The sequence below is a fragment of the Humulus lupulus genome, chromosome X (assembly GCF_963169125.1).
Source record: "Humulus lupulus chromosome X, drHumLupu1.1, whole genome shotgun sequence".
In the NCBI taxonomy this organism is placed as follows: domain Eukaryota; kingdom Viridiplantae; phylum Streptophyta; class Magnoliopsida; order Rosales; family Cannabaceae; genus Humulus; species Humulus lupulus.
In genome coordinates this window covers 192,774,465-192,793,019 of record NC_084802.1, presented here as the reverse complement: position 1 = coordinate 192,793,019, position 18,555 = coordinate 192,774,465, and the positions used below count along the sequence as shown (strand labels likewise).

Genomic DNA, 18,555 nt, shown 5'->3' with positions numbered 1-18,555 from the left:
GTCAACTCCCTGGTTACTAATGAAAATTTGAGGCTATCTGGCCTCCTAGCTCCTCACCATGAAACAAGAGGACTCGTAGTTGCCGATGCCACTACCGAGGGTGTTCCCGAGCAGCAACCCCCTGCGTCCCCTCCACGAAGGAGGCCGACGGGGGTTACAATCAGGGAACCCACGGGCAATCCTTCTGCAGAAAGGCCTTCTGCTCCCCAAGGCAAGGGGAAACAAAAGGCAAAAGAGCCGGTTGTGGACTTGGGGGAATCCTCCGATGAAAACAATACAGTTATTTCACTTTTAAATAACTTGCCAATTCCCTGTCACTTGTTTGACGGGGAGGGCAACTTTACGTATACTCCAAATCTAGGGCCAGACTTCTTCATGCCAGATAGTGAGTGTGTGACTAATAGAGTCAATAGTATAGTGACCAGTAGTTGTAGCTCGTGTATTAAACTTTGTGACCTCTTTTCTATTTTATAAAGAGTTTTTGTCTGCCTTTATCTTATCATTTACATATGTTTACTTGTGTGCAGACATGGCCACTCCCAACGTCTTCGATTTGTACCAGACTGAGGAGGAAGTAGAAGTTCCTTTGGTTTGGCGGAAGACGTCCAGGAGGCACAACGGCGAATCGAGCCAAGGACCTCCTGCCAAGAAGATTCGAACAGAAGATCCTCCCAAGGATGCGCCAACTGGGCAAACTTCTGCCCAGCCTTCGGTTCCTGCTGAAAAGGAAACCCCGCCTGCGACGACGAACCCTCAACCTGCAGCCGCCAAAGAACAGACCCAGCGGGACGAAACCCTCGAGGCCAAACTCTCAAACCGCGCCCTACGAGCAGCCAAAGACCGCCTTGCACACATTGTGAGGTACGACCGTTGCAAGGATGCAATGGTTAAGGCAGAGAATATGGGGGTCAACCAAATTCTGAGCAGGGCCCTCAATGAAATGGCCAGCGTAAGTGCTTCTTATTTCTTTGGCCTTAGTCTTTTATTCTTTGCAACAGGCGCTAACTTTATCCTTTGTCCACAGGCTTTGCTGACTGCAACTGTTGCTCGTACCTGCGCCCAAGCCACCATCGACCAGGCTCGGGCAAAGGCTATCGAGAGGTCCCAGGCGAAAGCAGCTGAGGAGCTTCAGGCTGCAGAGGCCAGGCATGCGAAGGAGTTGGAGGCAGTCACCCAGCAGAAGGATGCTGCAGTGGCCAAGCTGGCGGAGGTCGAAGCCTCGAAGGCGGCCTTGAGGAAGCAGAGGGAGGAGTACTAGGAGGCCAGCCGAGTCCAATATCGCGAATGCAAGAGACTCAAAGAGGAGAATCTTGCAAAGGATAAGGCCGTGGCTGATCTTGAGAGCCAAATAGAGCAGCTAAAGCTTGACAACTCCAAGAATCTGGAAAGGTATAAGAATGCGACACTTCGGTGCTTCTATAACTTTTGGAAACACAACCAGGGCGCCAATTTTGACTACCTTTCAGAGGATATCAGGAATGCTGAACTGGCCCACTGCACTGCTCGATTGGCCGAAGAAGAGGAAAGAGCAAGGATCCTTGCTTCCCCAAGCATCCAGCCGGCCGCTGGTGCAGAGGAAGGAGGAGTTGTTGAGGATGAGGCCAACCAGACTACTGAGCAAGACCCTCATACTCCTACTGCTCCTTGAGCTTTTATTATTATTTCTTTCTCTAATTACACGACCCACGGGTCGTGATGTGAAGACTATATATCTTTTTGAATTTGCTGCATGGGCAGCAAACTTTCCTTTTATTCGAACAATTACATCCAAGCAATGATGCTTGCGGTGTAAAAGATTGCATTATAATGTTATAATATTTTCATTTACTATAACATTTGTCCATATGACCGGACTTAGCATAGTACTTTGGCTTGATTTAACAAAATATAAATTTTGAAAAATACTCTAAGTACCTTAGCATGCTTTCACTCTTTTTGTTCATGTGTTTACATACCTTATGGTACGCTTTGCTATCGATGTGCCTTATATGCCTTATATGCCCCCCAAGTGATCGAGGAGCTTTAGGTCCTTGGTCACTTGCCTTGACCATGACCTGTTCGAACATTTCTGCTCAGGTGGAAACGTAATACTTGTAGCACAGCAAAACAACACACGTAATGAAAAAATACTTGTAAACATAAATTTACAAAGGTTGGCAAGAATGACTGGCTGCGCACAATCCCTTATAATCTCGTATTAAAAATGGACTAAACATGTCTTTACGAGTGATCCTAAAATAGGATCTTACATATATATAAGCGATTAGCCATTCAATGTGGCTAACCCTTTTTGCAAAACTTGTAAAAAGTAAAATTTAGTACAAGCTAGTCCTTTAAAAAGGACTGTTTACTGATAATACTTGCGCAGGTGTTCTCCATTCCAATAACGTGGAACGAGATCTCCATTTAGGCGTGCAAGTTTGTAGGTGCCCGGATGAAGGACTTCCTCAATCTGGTAAGGTCCTTCCTAATTTGGTCCGAGTACTTCAGCAGTGGGGTCGCGGGTATTTAAGAAAACTCGTCATAGCACCAAGTCACCGATGTTGAATTTTCTTTCTTTAACTTTTGAGTTAAAATACCGGGCGACTTTTTGCTGGTACGCAGCAACTCGGAGTTGGGCCTTCTCCCGTATCTCGTCAATTGAGTCTAGAGACTCCATCATCAGTTGGCTGTTCTGGTCCTGGTCGTATGTCATGCGTCGATATGAGGGGGGATCTAGCTCGACAGGTAACATAGCCTCATACCCGTAAGCTAAGGAAAATGGGGTATGACCTGTCGCTGTTCGGTGAGACGTTCTATACGACCATAGGACTTCAGGCAGCTGCTCTGGCCATGCTCCTTTAGCGTCTTCAAGCCTCTTCTTCAGGATGTCCTTAAGAGTTTTATTCACGGCCTCGACCTGCCCGTTTTCTTGGGGATGCGCAACTGATGAAAAGCTTTTAATAACTCCATGCCTTTCGCAGAAGTCGGTGAATAAGTTACTGTCAAATTGGGTTCCGTTGTCTGAAACGATCTTTCGGGGCAAACCATACCGGCAAACCATGTTCTTGATGACAAAGTCAAGAACTTTCTTGGTCGTTATGGTAGCGAGTGGTTCAGCTTCGGCCCATTTGGTGAAGTAGTCGACCGCCACAACTGCGTATTTTACTCCACCTTTTCCTGTGGGTAGGGACCCAATTAAGTCTATCCCCCATACCGCAAAAGGCCACGAACTTTGCATCTGTTTCAATTCGTTTGGAGCTGCTCGTGGAATTTTGGAGAACCTTTGACATTTATCGCATCTTCGTACAAACTCCATTGAATCCTCGTTCATAGTTGGCCAGAAGTAGCCTTGCCTTAGAATTTTCTTTGCCAAACTTTGCCCCCAGCATGATCCCCGCAGAAGCCTTCATGCACCTCTTTCATGAGTTCCTTAGCTTTTTCTGGCGTAACACATCTAAGCAGTGGCGTTGAATACCCTCTTCGGTACATAACACCATCGACCAGTATGTACCTAGCGGCCTGCCTTTGTAGAGTTCTAGCCTTGTTTCTATGTGTTGGTAGCACACCGTTTGTTAGATACTCCAAGTAAGGTGCCATCCATGTATCCTCCATTCGAATTTCCATATTGGTATCAACCGCTTGTATGCTTGGCTCATTCAATCTTTCTACTGGCACAATGTTCAAAGTGTCAACATCCTTCGTGCTCGTGAGTTTGGCTAAGGCATCTGCGTTTGAATTCTGATCCCGCGGTATTTGCTGGAAGGTATACTTCGTGAACTGGGCTAGCAGGTCTTTCGTTTTGTTCAGGTAGGCTACCATTTTTAAGCCTCGCGCTTGATATTCCCCTAGAACTTGATTCACTACCAGCTGTGAATCGCTGTAAATATCAAGCGCCTTTATGCCCATGTCTTTGGCCATTCTCAGTCCAGCTAGGAGTGCTTCGTATTCGGCTTCATTATTTGACGCGGTGAAGCCGAACCTAATGGCGCAGTGAAATCGATGCCCTTCTGGCGTTATCAATATCACTCCCTCTCCTGTGTGGGATTCGTTGGACGACCCATCCGTGAATAGCTTCCACGATGGAGCTTTCTCTTGAGGCTCAGGCGCACTAGGCTGTTTGCACTGTTCGCTGTCTGGGAGTTCGGTGAACTCTGCAATAAGATCAGCCAAGACTTGTCCTTTTACTGCTGCTCGCGATGAATATGTAATATCGAACTGCCCTAGTTCGACTGCCCATTTTAATAATCTCCCAGCCGCCTCCGGTTTTTGAAGGACTTGCCGAAGGGGCTGGTCGGTTAAAACTGTGATAGGATGGGCTTGGAAGTAAGGGCGCAGCTTCCTTGAGGCTAGGATTAAGCAATATGCTAACCTTTCAATGGGTGGATATCTCAGTTCTGCTCTGATCAGCCTCTTGCTAACATAGTAGACCGCTTTTTGTACGCCTTCCTCCTCTCATACCAGTACCGCGCTAGCAGCAACTTCAGTGATCACCAGGTAAATAAACAAAGTTTCTCCTTCGATTGGCTTTGATAAGATGGGAGGTTGTGCCATATGTGATTTCAAGGCCTGGAAAGCTTGCTCGCAGTCTCCTGTCCATTCAAAATTCTTATTGCCCCTAAGCAGATTGAAAAAAGGGACACACTTGTCTGTCAATTTCGAAATAAATCTGCTTAGGGCTGCGATTCTCCCGGTTAAACTTTGTACATCTTTGATCCTTTCTGGAGATTTCATGTCGATCAGGGCTTTTATTTTGTCGGGGTTGGCCTCGATTCCTCTTGAATTTACAATGAAACCCAAAAACTTCCCTGATCCAACTCCGAAGGAACATTTGAGGGGATTTAACTTCATCTGGTATTCGTTCAATACATCAAAGCACTCTTGTAAATCCTCCACATGTCCTTCTGCCTTCTTAGACTTTACCAGCATGTCGTCCACGTATACCTCCATGTTTATCCCGATCAGTTCTTTAAACATGTGGTTAACTAACCGCTGGTAAGTCGCACCTGCGTTTTTCAGTCCGAAGGGCATTACTTTGTAACAGTATAAGCCCGTATCGGTTCGAAAGCTGGTGTGATCCTCGTCAGGGGGATGCATGCTAATCTGATTGTAGCCCGAATATGCATCCATGAACGAGAGGATCTCGTGTCCTGCAGTAGCATCGACCAGCTGGTCGATTCTTGGGAGTGGGAAGCAATCCTTTGGGCAGGCTTTATTGAGGTCTGTGAAATCCACACAGGTTCGCCATTTGCCGTTAGGCTTGGGAACCAGCACTGGATTGGAGACCCACGATGGATAATATGCTACCCTGATGAACCCATTCTCCTTCAATCTTTCGACTTCTTCTTTTAAGGCTCTCGATCGATCTTTATCAAGTAGCCTTCTTTTCTGCTGCACGGGAAGAAAAGTCTTATCCATATTCAGGACATGGCTGATAACTGCAGGGTCTATCCCAACCATGTCTTTATGCGACCAGGCGAAGACTTCCTGGTTCTTCAGCAAAAATTCCACCAGTGCGTGCTTCGTGGTTGGTTTTAGGTTTTTCCCGACCTTTATGACTTTAGTCGGGTCTTTTTCGTCAAGTTGGACCTCTTCCAGGTCCTTGACGGGTCCAACATTCTCTTCAAAATCCCCAAAGCGAGGATCTAGATCTCTATCCTAACTTTGGGAAACACCCTATTTGGTGACCTCATCACCGGATTGGGCTTGTGTATCAATTGCCATCTGCAACCTATCTGAGGTAGTGCTCTTTGGTGTTCCCTTTTTCGCCTTCGTGACTTATGCGTTATAGCACTCCCTGGCTTCCCTCTAGTTTCCCAACACGTGTCCTACCCCTGCGTCTGTCGGGAACTTCATGGCCAAGTGCCACATAGAGATGACGGCCTGTAGATCAACCAGTATAGGCCTTCCAATGACGGCATTGTATGCCGAAGGACAATCGACTACTACAAAAGTAGCGAGTAATGTCCTGGTAGCAGGCGTTGTACCTGTCGTCACTGGCAGTCTAATCGATCCGGTGGGGGCGAGTCCCTCACCAGAGAAGCCGTATATTGTTTGGTTGCAAGGCTCCAGGTCCTTAACGGACAGTTTCATGCGTTCCAGCGAAGACTTATATAGGATATTCACTGAACTTCCTGTATCGACCAGCACTCTCTTCACCATCATGTTGGTCATTTGGATATCCACGACCAATGGATCAGAATGTGGGAACCGGACATGCTTTGCATCGCTATCAGAGAAGGTTATCTCACCCTCTTCTGATCGAGCCTTTTTTGGCGCACGGTCCTCCACAGTCATCATCTCGATGTCCTGGTCGTGGCGCAGAGTCCGAGCGTATCGTTCCCTGACCTTTCCACTATTTCCCGCGAGGTGCGGGCCTCCACAAATGGTTAATAGTGCGCCAGTCACGGGGGCAGGCTGCAAAGGTGGCGAGCGTTGGCGCGTGGGCGCCTGCTCATTGCTACCCAGAGCTTCTCGTTGGGAATTTCACGAGGCCCGTACGTATCTTCTCAAGTGTCCTTGTCTAATAAGGAACTCGATTTCATCTTTTAACTGGTTGCATTCGTTGGTGTCATGTCCGTAGTCGTTATGATAACGACAGAACTTTGTGGTGTCTATTTTCGAAATATCCTTTCGAATGGGGGCAGGCTTCTTATAAGGCACACTGGAACTCGTGGCCTGATAAACCTCTCCCCGAGACTCGACTAGGGCAGTGTAGTTAGTGAACTGAGGTTCATAACGATTACCCTTGGCTCGTTTGTTGTCGGAGGTGGAAGGCTCATTGTGTGGTCGTTTTCCACCATTCTTGCCATTGCCATTGCCGTTCCCGTTGCCTTTGCTGTTGCCATTAGGTTTAGAGCCATTGGCAGCTTTGGCTGTCTCGGATACCTTCTTATCCTTGCCCGAGGGCTTTCCATCGTCGGCAATGGCGTCTTCGAGCTTGATGTATCGATCAGCCCGGTCCAAGAATTCCTAGGTAGTTCTAACTCCATCTTTGCGAAGGCTCTTCCATAGGGGGGAGCGACGCCTAACCCCTGCGGTTATGGCCATCATTTTGCCTTCGTCCCCCACTGTTTTTTCTCCAGCTGCTGCTCGCATAAAGCGCTGGATGTAGTCCTTCAGTGATTCTCCATCCTGCTGGCGAATTTCAACCAGCGGGTTTGCTTCGGTCGGATGCACACGACCTGCATAGAACTGTTCGTAAAACTCCCTTACAAACATCTCCCAAGAAACTATGCTTGCAGGAGGGAACTTAAAAAACCACTCCTGGGCGGCATCAGAAAGTGTTACAGGGAAGATCCTGCACCGAGCGTCTTCAGACACTTTCTGAATGTCCATTTGTATCTCAAACTTATTGACGTGAGATACTGGGTCTCCGTACCCATCAAAGTTCGGAAGCGTAGGCATTTTAAACTTGCTAGGAGTCTCTGCCATAGCTATCCTCTGGATGAAAGGAGTGCCTTTCCTCCTGTCGTGGTCGATATGAGATGTTCTTCCCCCGACCAGCTGTTGTACTGCCTGGTTGAGGGCATCTATCTGGGCTTGTACATCGACAGGAATCGCTGTGGCCTTTGTGGTGGGGGGGACGTTCTCGCCATGTCGCTCGCGGAGATCGTTGAGTAAATCTCTCAAATCCTCGTCTCTTCTCCGCTGCTTGCTACCCCCAAACCGGTTGAAGACATTATTTTGCCTGGGTTGCCCCCCAGCGTCCCGTCTATTGGGTTGGTCATCTTGAGGTATCTGGCTCCTGCCTCCACCTCTTTCTTCATTCCTCCGACCGGCATTTCCCTTGCCTGAGTCGGCCTCATTATATCCATGGCCATCTCTGAATATTGATTGGCTATGGTGGGATCGACTGTTCCCTCGATTTCCATCCCTGGCTGAAGCGTCCCGAGCGTTAGAGGGTGGCCTGCGTTGGTCGTTGTGTCCCCGTGCACTATCATGCCATGGGGGACCCCGGACCGCAGAGCCTAACTCCGAGTTCCTCCTGTTACCAGGAGGATACTGACCTCTGTTCGGTAGATTCGGCTCGTCGCCCCTATGGCGTCTAGGACTGCGAGGCTGATGCTCGGTCCTATTCTGCCTCTGACGCGGGGGATTGCCGCGACCAGCTTGGGATAGAGGTCGTGCCTCAGGGTCCTGTGGGGCATCGTCATGAGGCACCTGAGGCTGCTCGGGCCTTTGCGGGCTCGAGGGTTGGATAGACGGACTTGGATCGGGACCCCTTTGGGGTGGCCCATTTGCTGGTTGATCAGGCTGCGAGACAGGTGCAACCTGATTTCTAGCCAATTGTAAGGCTGCCTCGAGGGCTACCATGGCTTCGCTCTGGAGGCGATCCATCTCCGCCTTCCTTTCGCTTAACTCCACGCGCTGCCGTTCAATCTCCTGCTGCTGCTGCGCCATGATTTCGGTAGTACTTTCTTGGCTGGCCTTCAGATTGGCCAGCTCTTCATGCAACGCCCCCAGAGTACTCTTCAGTGTCGCGTCATCCATTTCTTCCTCCTCAAAGTCCAAATGTGGCTTATCCTCAACTACGCTTGCAGGAGGAGGAGGAGGCGGGTTTGACGGTGCAGTGGTGGCCGCCTGTCCAGTTTTCCTTGCAGTTTTCGCCATTGGTTTTTTCAAAGATGATATACCAAGATCTCAACGAAAGCACCAGAATGTTGACCCTGATTTTGGGCAACTGACACGGAGTCAAAATATGCTTGATGTAGATGAATGCGTTGAAAAGAACGTGATGACAAAAATAATAAGAACACGATATTTGTATAGTGGTTCGGCCCCAGGATCTGGTAATAACCTACGTTCACTTAGATTGTTATTGATGTGAGAATCAAAGGAGTGATTAAAGAACTAGGGTTCAATGAGTTTCACTAACCTCTGAATAACAATAAAATATCTCAGATATAGTTAGTCTAGTCTCAAATAATTCAAAAGCCAAAAGTCCCTTCCTTGAGCTATCTTTCTCTATTTATAGGCTCAAGGGGGATTACATGAGTTTGTTACAGATATTCTCTCCTAAATAATCGGATACTCAAGAGATTGTGTGAGTCAATTTCGGGATTTACAAAGATCTTTATTGGAACATCATGTTGCATGCGGAACCATCGACCAGACTGGTCGCTGGTAAAACTAGGTCGCCTACTGCTTATAATGTGCCTTCTGGTCGATATCCTAGCAGAGTTTCTCCAAATGTCAGCCACGTGTCCAGGAATCACTTGCCACATCATCTATGCCAGTTTTTTGGATAACAAGTGCTATCAACACTCTATATCCTTTACAACCATAAAAAATGGCTTGTGCCTACACCGCACGAGATCAACTACTTGTTCGATCTCAATTCCAACCCCAACCACAACAACATGGGGTTCTTCCATTTCTACCACCAAGAGTCTGCTCGTACCTTTCTGAGCTACATCACCTACAAATCCAATGCAAGGAAGTACTTCCAGGAGTATTTCCTTACGACGGACTTGGTCGCCGATAACCTGGCCCTCACTCGAGGAGGTAAACTTCTTAACTACTGGTCGTTTATTTTCTACTAGTTTATTTTTCTTCTCCTTCCTTAGAGCTTTGATGTTACGTCTAGGTCTATGTTACGACTACTGTCTCCCAGGGGGAGACGTTGGATATCTACAAAGTCTCCCCATGGGAGACGTCATAGGGCTACTTTAGATGGCTCCTGCAACAACGTCTCCCCTAGGGGGAGACATTAAAATGTCTATAATGTCTCCCCCATATAGCCATTAAATGTCTATTTTGTTGTAGTGAAAATAAAAAACTTAAATGTTACACTTGTAAAAGAACAAAGACTTTAGCGGCTAATAACCTTAAAAAGAAATAAATAAAATTACATGACAATAACACAATTATTAAGATTTAATAAAATAATTAAATATATATTGTTAGAATTTTTGGTGTGCATTAAACATCAATACACATCAGCAAAGTTACGTTTTTCTTCCAGTCTTGTCTACCGTTTCGCCAGATGAGTCTGCGTTTATTTCTGGTATTTTTTTTTTAAGTTAGATAACAGTTGTAAAACTGTAACGTCCCTAAGGTAGGGTACGTCTGCCACATACTCGTAATTCTAGGGTTTACGAGTATGTAAGGCACTTGACCAAAAGAATTAAATAAAATGATACGAAGAAATACAGAAAAATTTAAAACTTTTATATAAACTTATTAGTAGAAATTATTACACGTATGAATACTTTAAATTTAAGGCAGCCATATGAAAACTCTAAACCATTATTGCATTGCTACTGAGTCCGTGCTCCACAAGTTGCTCAACAGCTAAAGCCACACCTGGAAAAATGTTGGAAAATAACATAATGAGCTAACGCTCAGTAAGCAAATCTCATGCATACACATACACATGAATGTCGTGAGTTTGTAGTGCACATATACTAATATGCTGACTTATATACTTATGAATTTCATTTATTGCTCATGCACTTTCAAACTTTACTTTTATGCTCTTTCTTTTAGTTTCACATTTTTATGGGCCCAATATCACTTGTGCACACTGTTTGATTCAGCCAATGCCTGCAGGGCTTGTTACACATATCATATAGAATCCCATGGGTTCTCCTCCGGCTAGCCATCATCTCAGCTAGGCTCATCATAACACTCATTTCATCGTTGCCATAGCTGCCATACTTATTACACATATGGAGGAGAAAGACGGAAACATGGCAAACATATCTGAATGGTCAACTCTGACCTAGCCCACACTAGTGGGCAGCCACTATAAGTCTTATAGACTTCCGTCTTCTTTACTGAACTTACTTGATTGCTTCATCGAAACAGTGGCACCCTTTTTAACATCTTATTATCACTTTGCTTAAGCCTTGTGTCATTAAAATGTTTAACTTTACATAAAACTTTTCAAGGCATTTCATAACTTTTTTCATATTCATATGCATGGTCTTATATCACATAATAATGTATCACATAACTGTACATGCCATGCATACATGCTGATGCTGAAATGCCAATGTTCATGTTCATGATTCATGTTGATGGTATTCAATCAAGGCATTGTATCACATCTCATATAACTCAAAACATCTTTAGTCATAATACATGAAGCTTTGGGTTGGTGGCGTTGTTATACCTTAACGTAGAGCTATGGCTCAGGTCTAAGGTTTCCAGCCTAAAAACTTAAACGCTTCATATATCATAACATATAACAAATCATGAACATAGAGTAATCCACATATCCATCAACATAAGAACACATACTTGCACATAATTCATATCATTCTTAACCAAGTAAGACATCTTTCACATATCACAGAATTCATCAATTACATATCACACAACACCCTTATGGTGTTCATATAACCATTCTTCACATACTTATCATATGCATCATCATCATACCATACTTAACTCATCAGATGTACACAATCAATGTAGTCATGCATCTTACACTTAAGCACAAAAGGTGAGATTTACTTACCTTAGGTCCTTAGCTTATTTTAAAATTCCTCACCAAGAGTCAATCAATCAAATCCATACAAATCCTATTCAAGGCACATCATTTATTAAATTCTATCAAAATCATAAATATACACTATTGATAGTGTATATTAATAATACCAGAAACTATATAAATGATAATAATAAATTATTATCAACGTAATGCAAATAACTCTTCATATAAAACCATGCTTTAAACCTTGCTCATAAGATAATGTACCCTTATGATAATAATAATAATAATCCCAACAAAAATAATAATTATCGTCTATAATTAAACTTATTTCGATATTAATAACAAAATACTTCAATAGCAATACGTATATGGATGTATATATTCAAATAGTCATTTTATAAAAGAAATCATATTTTTAACATAAAGTTGTAATAATCAATATAATGATAATAATATAAATATAAATATTTATATTATTATTAATTAGTCATAATATCAATTCCAGTGATATAATAAATATACTTTCTCCAAACTTCACTGGTCTTACAAATATCAATAACTGTAAGAAACTAATATTTGATATTATTTTAATATTCAAATATTAATATACAATAATAATGGTTAGATAATAGGTTTACTATAAATCATACTTTTCATATATATATATATATATATATGAATCTGTATTCTTGATTTACTTAACAAAATAATAACAATAATAATTAAAATTACTTAATCATAATAATTTCCATATTAATATAAAATCAATTAAATATGTATTTTTATACTTTATTTAATATCTAATATTTTCTAGAAAATTAGACAGCACAACGGCTATAAAGTGGACAATTCCAAAATCAAAACCTGTATCAAAAATATATATAATCCCAGACAGCCAGTAAATTACAGAAAATATTCCATATATCAATAATATATAATTATATACTATAAATACACATAATAACAATTACTCTAATCAATCACAATTAAATCACAATATATAGGTTAAAGAAATTATACCAAAATGATCGGGTTCCACAATAAGTCAAACGATGATTTTCTGAGACTCAAAACGTACTTCGGAACCTCGAACACTAAGTTTCGACCGTCGATCTACGGTGGATCGCGGTGGCTCGTGGTGGGCCCACCACCCAACTATGGTAGATGTAGGAACAAGTTATTGGGTTTTGAAGCCCACAACACGAGGAACACGATGGTGGTGACGGATCGGCAAACGGATGCCCGAGGTGGCCGAATCGCAACTTTAAAGTCGCGGGGTGGCCGAACTTAAATCGAGTGGTTGAGGCGTTTAATCGGCGAGTGAGCTCTAGATTCCCGCGTGGGTCGATAGTTCGGAGGCCTCTGAATCCAACGGTCCGGCGCGTGGCTAAAAATGGTGGCCGGAAAGTACTCCTGCGTCGTCGGCAACAGTGATACGTAGAGGAGAGAGAGAGAGAGAGAGAGAGAGAGAGAGAGAGAGAGAGAGAGAGAGAGAGGGTTTTCTGAGGAGAGAGAGAGAGGGGCTCGGGTAAAATGAAAGGCTGAAGCCTTTTATTTTATTTTATTTTATTTATTTATTTATTTATTTATTTTTAAAAATTACACTTGGACCCAAAATACTAAAATTCTTTTCAAATAAGCCCTTTAGCCAAACTTTCTTAATTTTATAAAAATCCCCAATTAAAATTATATGACATTTGGGTCCAATACTTGACTACTCAAGTTTCTCTTTCTTTAATCTCATTAAAAACATAAAATCATATTTTAAACACTATTTTTCCATTACTATTTCTTAAATTTGTAAAGTTGTACATTTTATGTATTAAAACTTTGATTTATAATAAATAAATGTATTATGAAAATGTTGGATATTACAATCCTTCCCCCGTTAAAATAATTTCGTCCTCGAAATTTCAAACTAAAATTTGATAATCGGAGACAAGAACTACCATTACAAATAAACAGAACAACATTTCACAGCATAAGATTTTATACACAACACTTACTTTCACCCCGAAAACAAAACTTATTCCTGATTTCTTGTAATCCTTATCATATATAAAAAGGCGAGGATGTGTAAACACCTCACATGAGGACTACAATATAGATAGAAAGGAAATAAGCTATAACAATAGTATAAATTACAATGAATGTATACGAAAATACAAACGAATCCTCATCATCCATACTTTTGAACACAAACCACATAACGTAAGAAGAGAAAATGACCATCATCATGAAAACATCCTTGATCTTCATGTCTTACAGTCAAATTTTTTTTTTTTTTTTTTTTTTTTTTTAAGCAGATGCAATTGACTGGTTATACCTTGATAATAGATGCTAAATTGAGCAACAAGTTTGTTCAATAGAAAGTTTTTCGGCATAAAAAAAAAATTGGATAACTAGAAAACAATTATATAGCCGATGAAGATTATTCTTTAAAACCAAGTCTCTGTGAAACCCTTTCGTTGTCAAAACCGACTTCTTGCCCTGAATGAGAAATAGTGAGATAGGCCATTCATTAGGTACCAGTTCAGAAAAGCCTGACTCTCATTCTTTCTCTAAGAAAACATTTAAAAATCAAAATTGTTTCCAAATGTATAAAATAATAAAGGGCATATTGATACTATGCTAGAATGCAAATAACCGTGGCCACTCGGAAATTCACACACTTAGCTTAGTATCCCTTCATTGAATAAAACATGGGATAAGTCTTGACTGACCAATCCACCACTTCATCTACGAAAACGAATAATTCTCACATGTCTAATAAGTTAGACATGTCTCATTTCAACACCTATACCAATAATACTCAGTCATCACTTCACACAAGTAATACATTATCTTACTTTCGGGATAAAACAGCTAATATACTATAATTTAATCGCCGAAAGTAATTCACACTACAGAGTAATTCAGTAAATAACATTTATCACCTCGATTCATTCAACAATTTACAAATTGTTTCCATGTTCAAATCAGGATCGCAAAATCAATAGAAGTGATTTCCATGTCGACAACATCTAATAAGTTTGACTTTCATCATCAGAGAGGATAGCGTAACACATTGAACAAGATAAAATCTGTGATATCTATCTTGAAAACAAACAAATTCAAGGATCCAATGACCCAACAGTTCAACAAATTTTTCTATAAATAAAATTCATCACATACACACTAAAACACAATCAATCTCAAGCTTTTGAAAACCAAATCATTATTACTTCCGTCCATTACTCAAGCTAAGCAACCCATGGCATCCTCATCATCTCAGCTGAACTTAGACCTAACTTTAGCTTTACCTGAGCCAAATCTTCCCACTATCGAATCTTCACCACAAATTTCTGCACCCCTACCACAGCTAATGGTGTATCCTACAGTACACATCCCAGAACGAAATACTCAATTTCCCAGAGTTTGGCTTCCCAAATTTTATTCTGATACTGGCCTTGTCACAGTGGAGGATTCAGCTATGCTCGATAAAAAGGTGGCCATTAGTATAGGTCAAAGCATACTCACCCCTAAAGACCAAATAATTTTATCCCATAGGTCAGACCTACAAGCTGTAAAAGATTCCTTAGTTCTTACCACTCAGGCGGCAGCATCGGTCTCAAACCTAGGCCAACGGGTTCTTGCAAGAGAACAAGAGGTTGACCACTTGAAAAGGTATATAGAAACACAAAAACAAGAGATGATAACCATTAGAAATGCCAACAAGGCATTGACTCGAGAGAAGGAGAAGTTGGTTAAGGAGAATGGGACTTTAACTACACTTCTTGCTAACTACTCAGTCGATATGAAGGAAAAATTTCAGACACTGCAAACTACTGGGGAGACCCTTAGAGTTGAACAACAAAAGTTGATTGACGAGGTAGAACGTGTCCAAAACCCCAATCCTTAATAGATTATGTATTTTTTTTTTTTTTTTTTTATCTATATATTACTACTGTTTCACTAAAGTCTCTTATCGTGTGTGCTCTCAGCAACAACCTAAAACTTTGCTCTCCAAAACACTAACCTGACATATTAACCCTTAACACACTAACTGAACTGATAGATCACTTTCAAAGCTTGAGAATATCAATTAACAATCCAAACATCGACATCGATAAATCATCAATTATTTATCACATCAATAATAAAGGCATGCATTCAGATAAATAACAAACTTCAATTTCTCTACCGTGCATGAGAATATTCATTTAATCCAAACTCATACTTATATCATGGAAACTCAAACACACAATGAGTTTCTAATACAATTATACAACATCATTAACATACATTAACTAAAATATGGATAAATTATACTAACCATTAACGTGTGGCTTGTCTTGTGGCGGAACTCAGTAGCATTTCAGATCCCAAAATCTAATAACATAATGAGTACACGACATCTACAAACTCAAAGCTCTGATACCATTTGTAACGTCCCTAAGGTAGGGTACGTCTGCCACATACTCGTAATTCTAGGGTTTACGAGTATGTAAGGCACTTGACCAAAAGAATTAAATAAAATGATACGAAGAAATACAGAAAAATTTAAAACTTTTATATAAACTTATTAGTAGAAATTATTACACGCATGAATACTTTAAATTTAAGGCAGCCATATGAAAACTCTAAACCATTATTGCATTGCTACTGAGTCCGTGCTCCACAAGTTGCTCAACAGCTAAAGCCACACCTGGAAAAATGTTGGAAAATAACATAATGAGCTAACGCTCAGTAAGCAAATCTCATGCATACACATACACATGAATGTCGTGAGTTTGTAGTGCACATATACTAATATGCTGACTTATATACTTATGAATTTCATTTATTGCTCATGCACTTTCAAACTTTACTTTTATGCTCTTTCTTTTAGTTTCACATTTTTATGGGCCCAATATCACTTGTGCACACTGTTTGATTCAGCCAATGCCTGCAGGGCTTGTTACACATATCATATAGAATCCCATGGGTTCTCCTCCGGCTAGCCATCATCTCAGCTAGGCTCATCATAACACTCATTTCATCGTTGCCATAGCTGCCATACTTATTACACATATGGAGGAGAAAGACGGAAACATGGCAAACATATCTGAATGGTCAACTCTGACCTAGCCCACACTAGTGGGCAGCCACTATAAGTCTTATAGACTTCCGTCTTCTTTACTGAACTTACTTGATTGCTTCATCGAAACAGTGGCACCCTTTTTAACATCTTATTATCACTTTGCTTAAGCCTTGTGTCATTAAAATGTTTAACTTTACATAAAACTTTTCAAGGCATTTCATAACTTTTTTCATATTCATATGCATGGTCTTATATCACATAATAATGTATCACATAACTGTACATGCCATGCATACATGCTGATGCTGAAATGCCAATGTTCATGTTCATGATTCATGTTGATGGTATTCAATCAAGGCATTGTATCACATCTCATATAACTCAAAACATCTTTAGTCATAATACATGAAGCTTTGGGTTGGTGGCGTTGTTATACCTTAACGTAGAGCTATGGCTCAGGTCTAAGGTTTCCAGCCTAAAAACTTAAACGCTTCATATATCATAACATATAACAAATCATGAACATAGAGTAATCCACATATCCATCAACATAAGAACACATACTTGCACATAATTCATATCATTCTTAACCAAGTAAGACATCTTTCACATATCACAGAATTCATCAATTACATATCACACAACACCCTTATGGTGTTCATATAACCATTCTTCACATACTTATCATATGCATCATCATCATACCATACTTAACTCATCAGATGTACACAATCAATGTAGTCATGCATCTTACACTTAAGCACAAAAGGTGAGATTTACTTACCTTAGGTCCTTAGCTTATTTTAAAATTCCTCACCAAGAGTCAATCAATCAAATCCATACAAATCCTATTCAAGGCACATCATTTATTAAATTCTATCAAAATCATAAATATACACTATTGATAGTGTATATTAATAATACCAGAAACTATATAAATGATAATAATAAATTATTATCAACGTAATGCAAATAACTCTTCATATAAAACCATGCTTTAAACCTTGCTCATAAGATAATGTACCCTTATGATAATAATAATAATAATCCCAACAAAAATAATAATTATCGTCTATAATTAAACTTATTTCGATATTAATAACAAAATACTTCAATAGCAATACGTATATGGATGTATATATTCAAATAGTCATTTTATAAAAGAAATCATATTTTTAACATAAAGTTGTAATAATCAATATAATGATAATAATATAAATATAAATATTTATATTATTATTAATTAGTCATAATATCAATTCCAGTGATATAATAAATATACTTTCTCCAAACTTCACTGGTCTTACAAATATCAATAACTGTAAGAAACTAATATTTGATATTATTTTAATATTCAAATATTAATATACAATAATAATGGTTAGATAATAGGTTTACTATAAATCATACTTTTCATATATATATATATATATATATATATGAATCTGTATTCTTGATTTACTTAACAAAATAATAACAATAATAATTAAAATTACTTAATCATAATAATTTCCATATTAATATAAAATCAATTAAATATGTATTTTTATACTTTATTTAATATCTAATATTTTCTAGAAAATTAGACAGCACAACGGCTATAAAGTGGACAATTCCAAAATCAAAACCTGTATCAAAAATATATATAATCCCAGACAGCCAGTAAATTACAGAAAATATTCCATATATCAATAATATATAATTATATACTATAAATACACATAATAACAATTACTCTAATCAATCACAATTAAATCACAATATATAGGTTAAAGAAATTATACCAAAATGATCGGGTTCCACAATAAGTCAAACGATGATTTTCTGAGACTCAAAACGTACTTCGGAACCTCGAACACTAAGTTTCGACCGTCGATCTACGGTGGATCGCGGTGGCTCGTGGTGGGCCCACCACCCAACTATGGTAGATGTAGGAACAAGTTATTGGGTTTTGAAGCCCACAACACGAGGAACACGATGGTGGTGACGGATCGGCAAACGGATGCCCGAGGTGGCCGAATCGCAACTTTAAAGTCGCGGGGTGGCCGAACTTAAATCGAGTGGTTGAGGC

At 40.4% G+C, this 18,555-nt stretch overlaps 1 long non-coding RNA gene across 1 annotated transcript; it reads right to left on the bottom strand.

Annotated features, from left to right (window-relative positions):
• Window positions 1–10,342: 10,342 nt before the first annotated feature.
• On the bottom strand, window positions 10,343–17,014 carry LOC133803754 (uncharacterized). The gene is made up of 2 exons (XR_009878130.1): window positions 16,178–17,014; window positions 10,343–11,446 (listed from the first exon to the last, which is right to left on the bottom strand). It is a non-coding gene; the product is annotated as an uncharacterized LOC133803754 (long non-coding RNA).
• Between the last annotated feature and the right edge of the window lie 1,541 nt (window positions 17,015–18,555).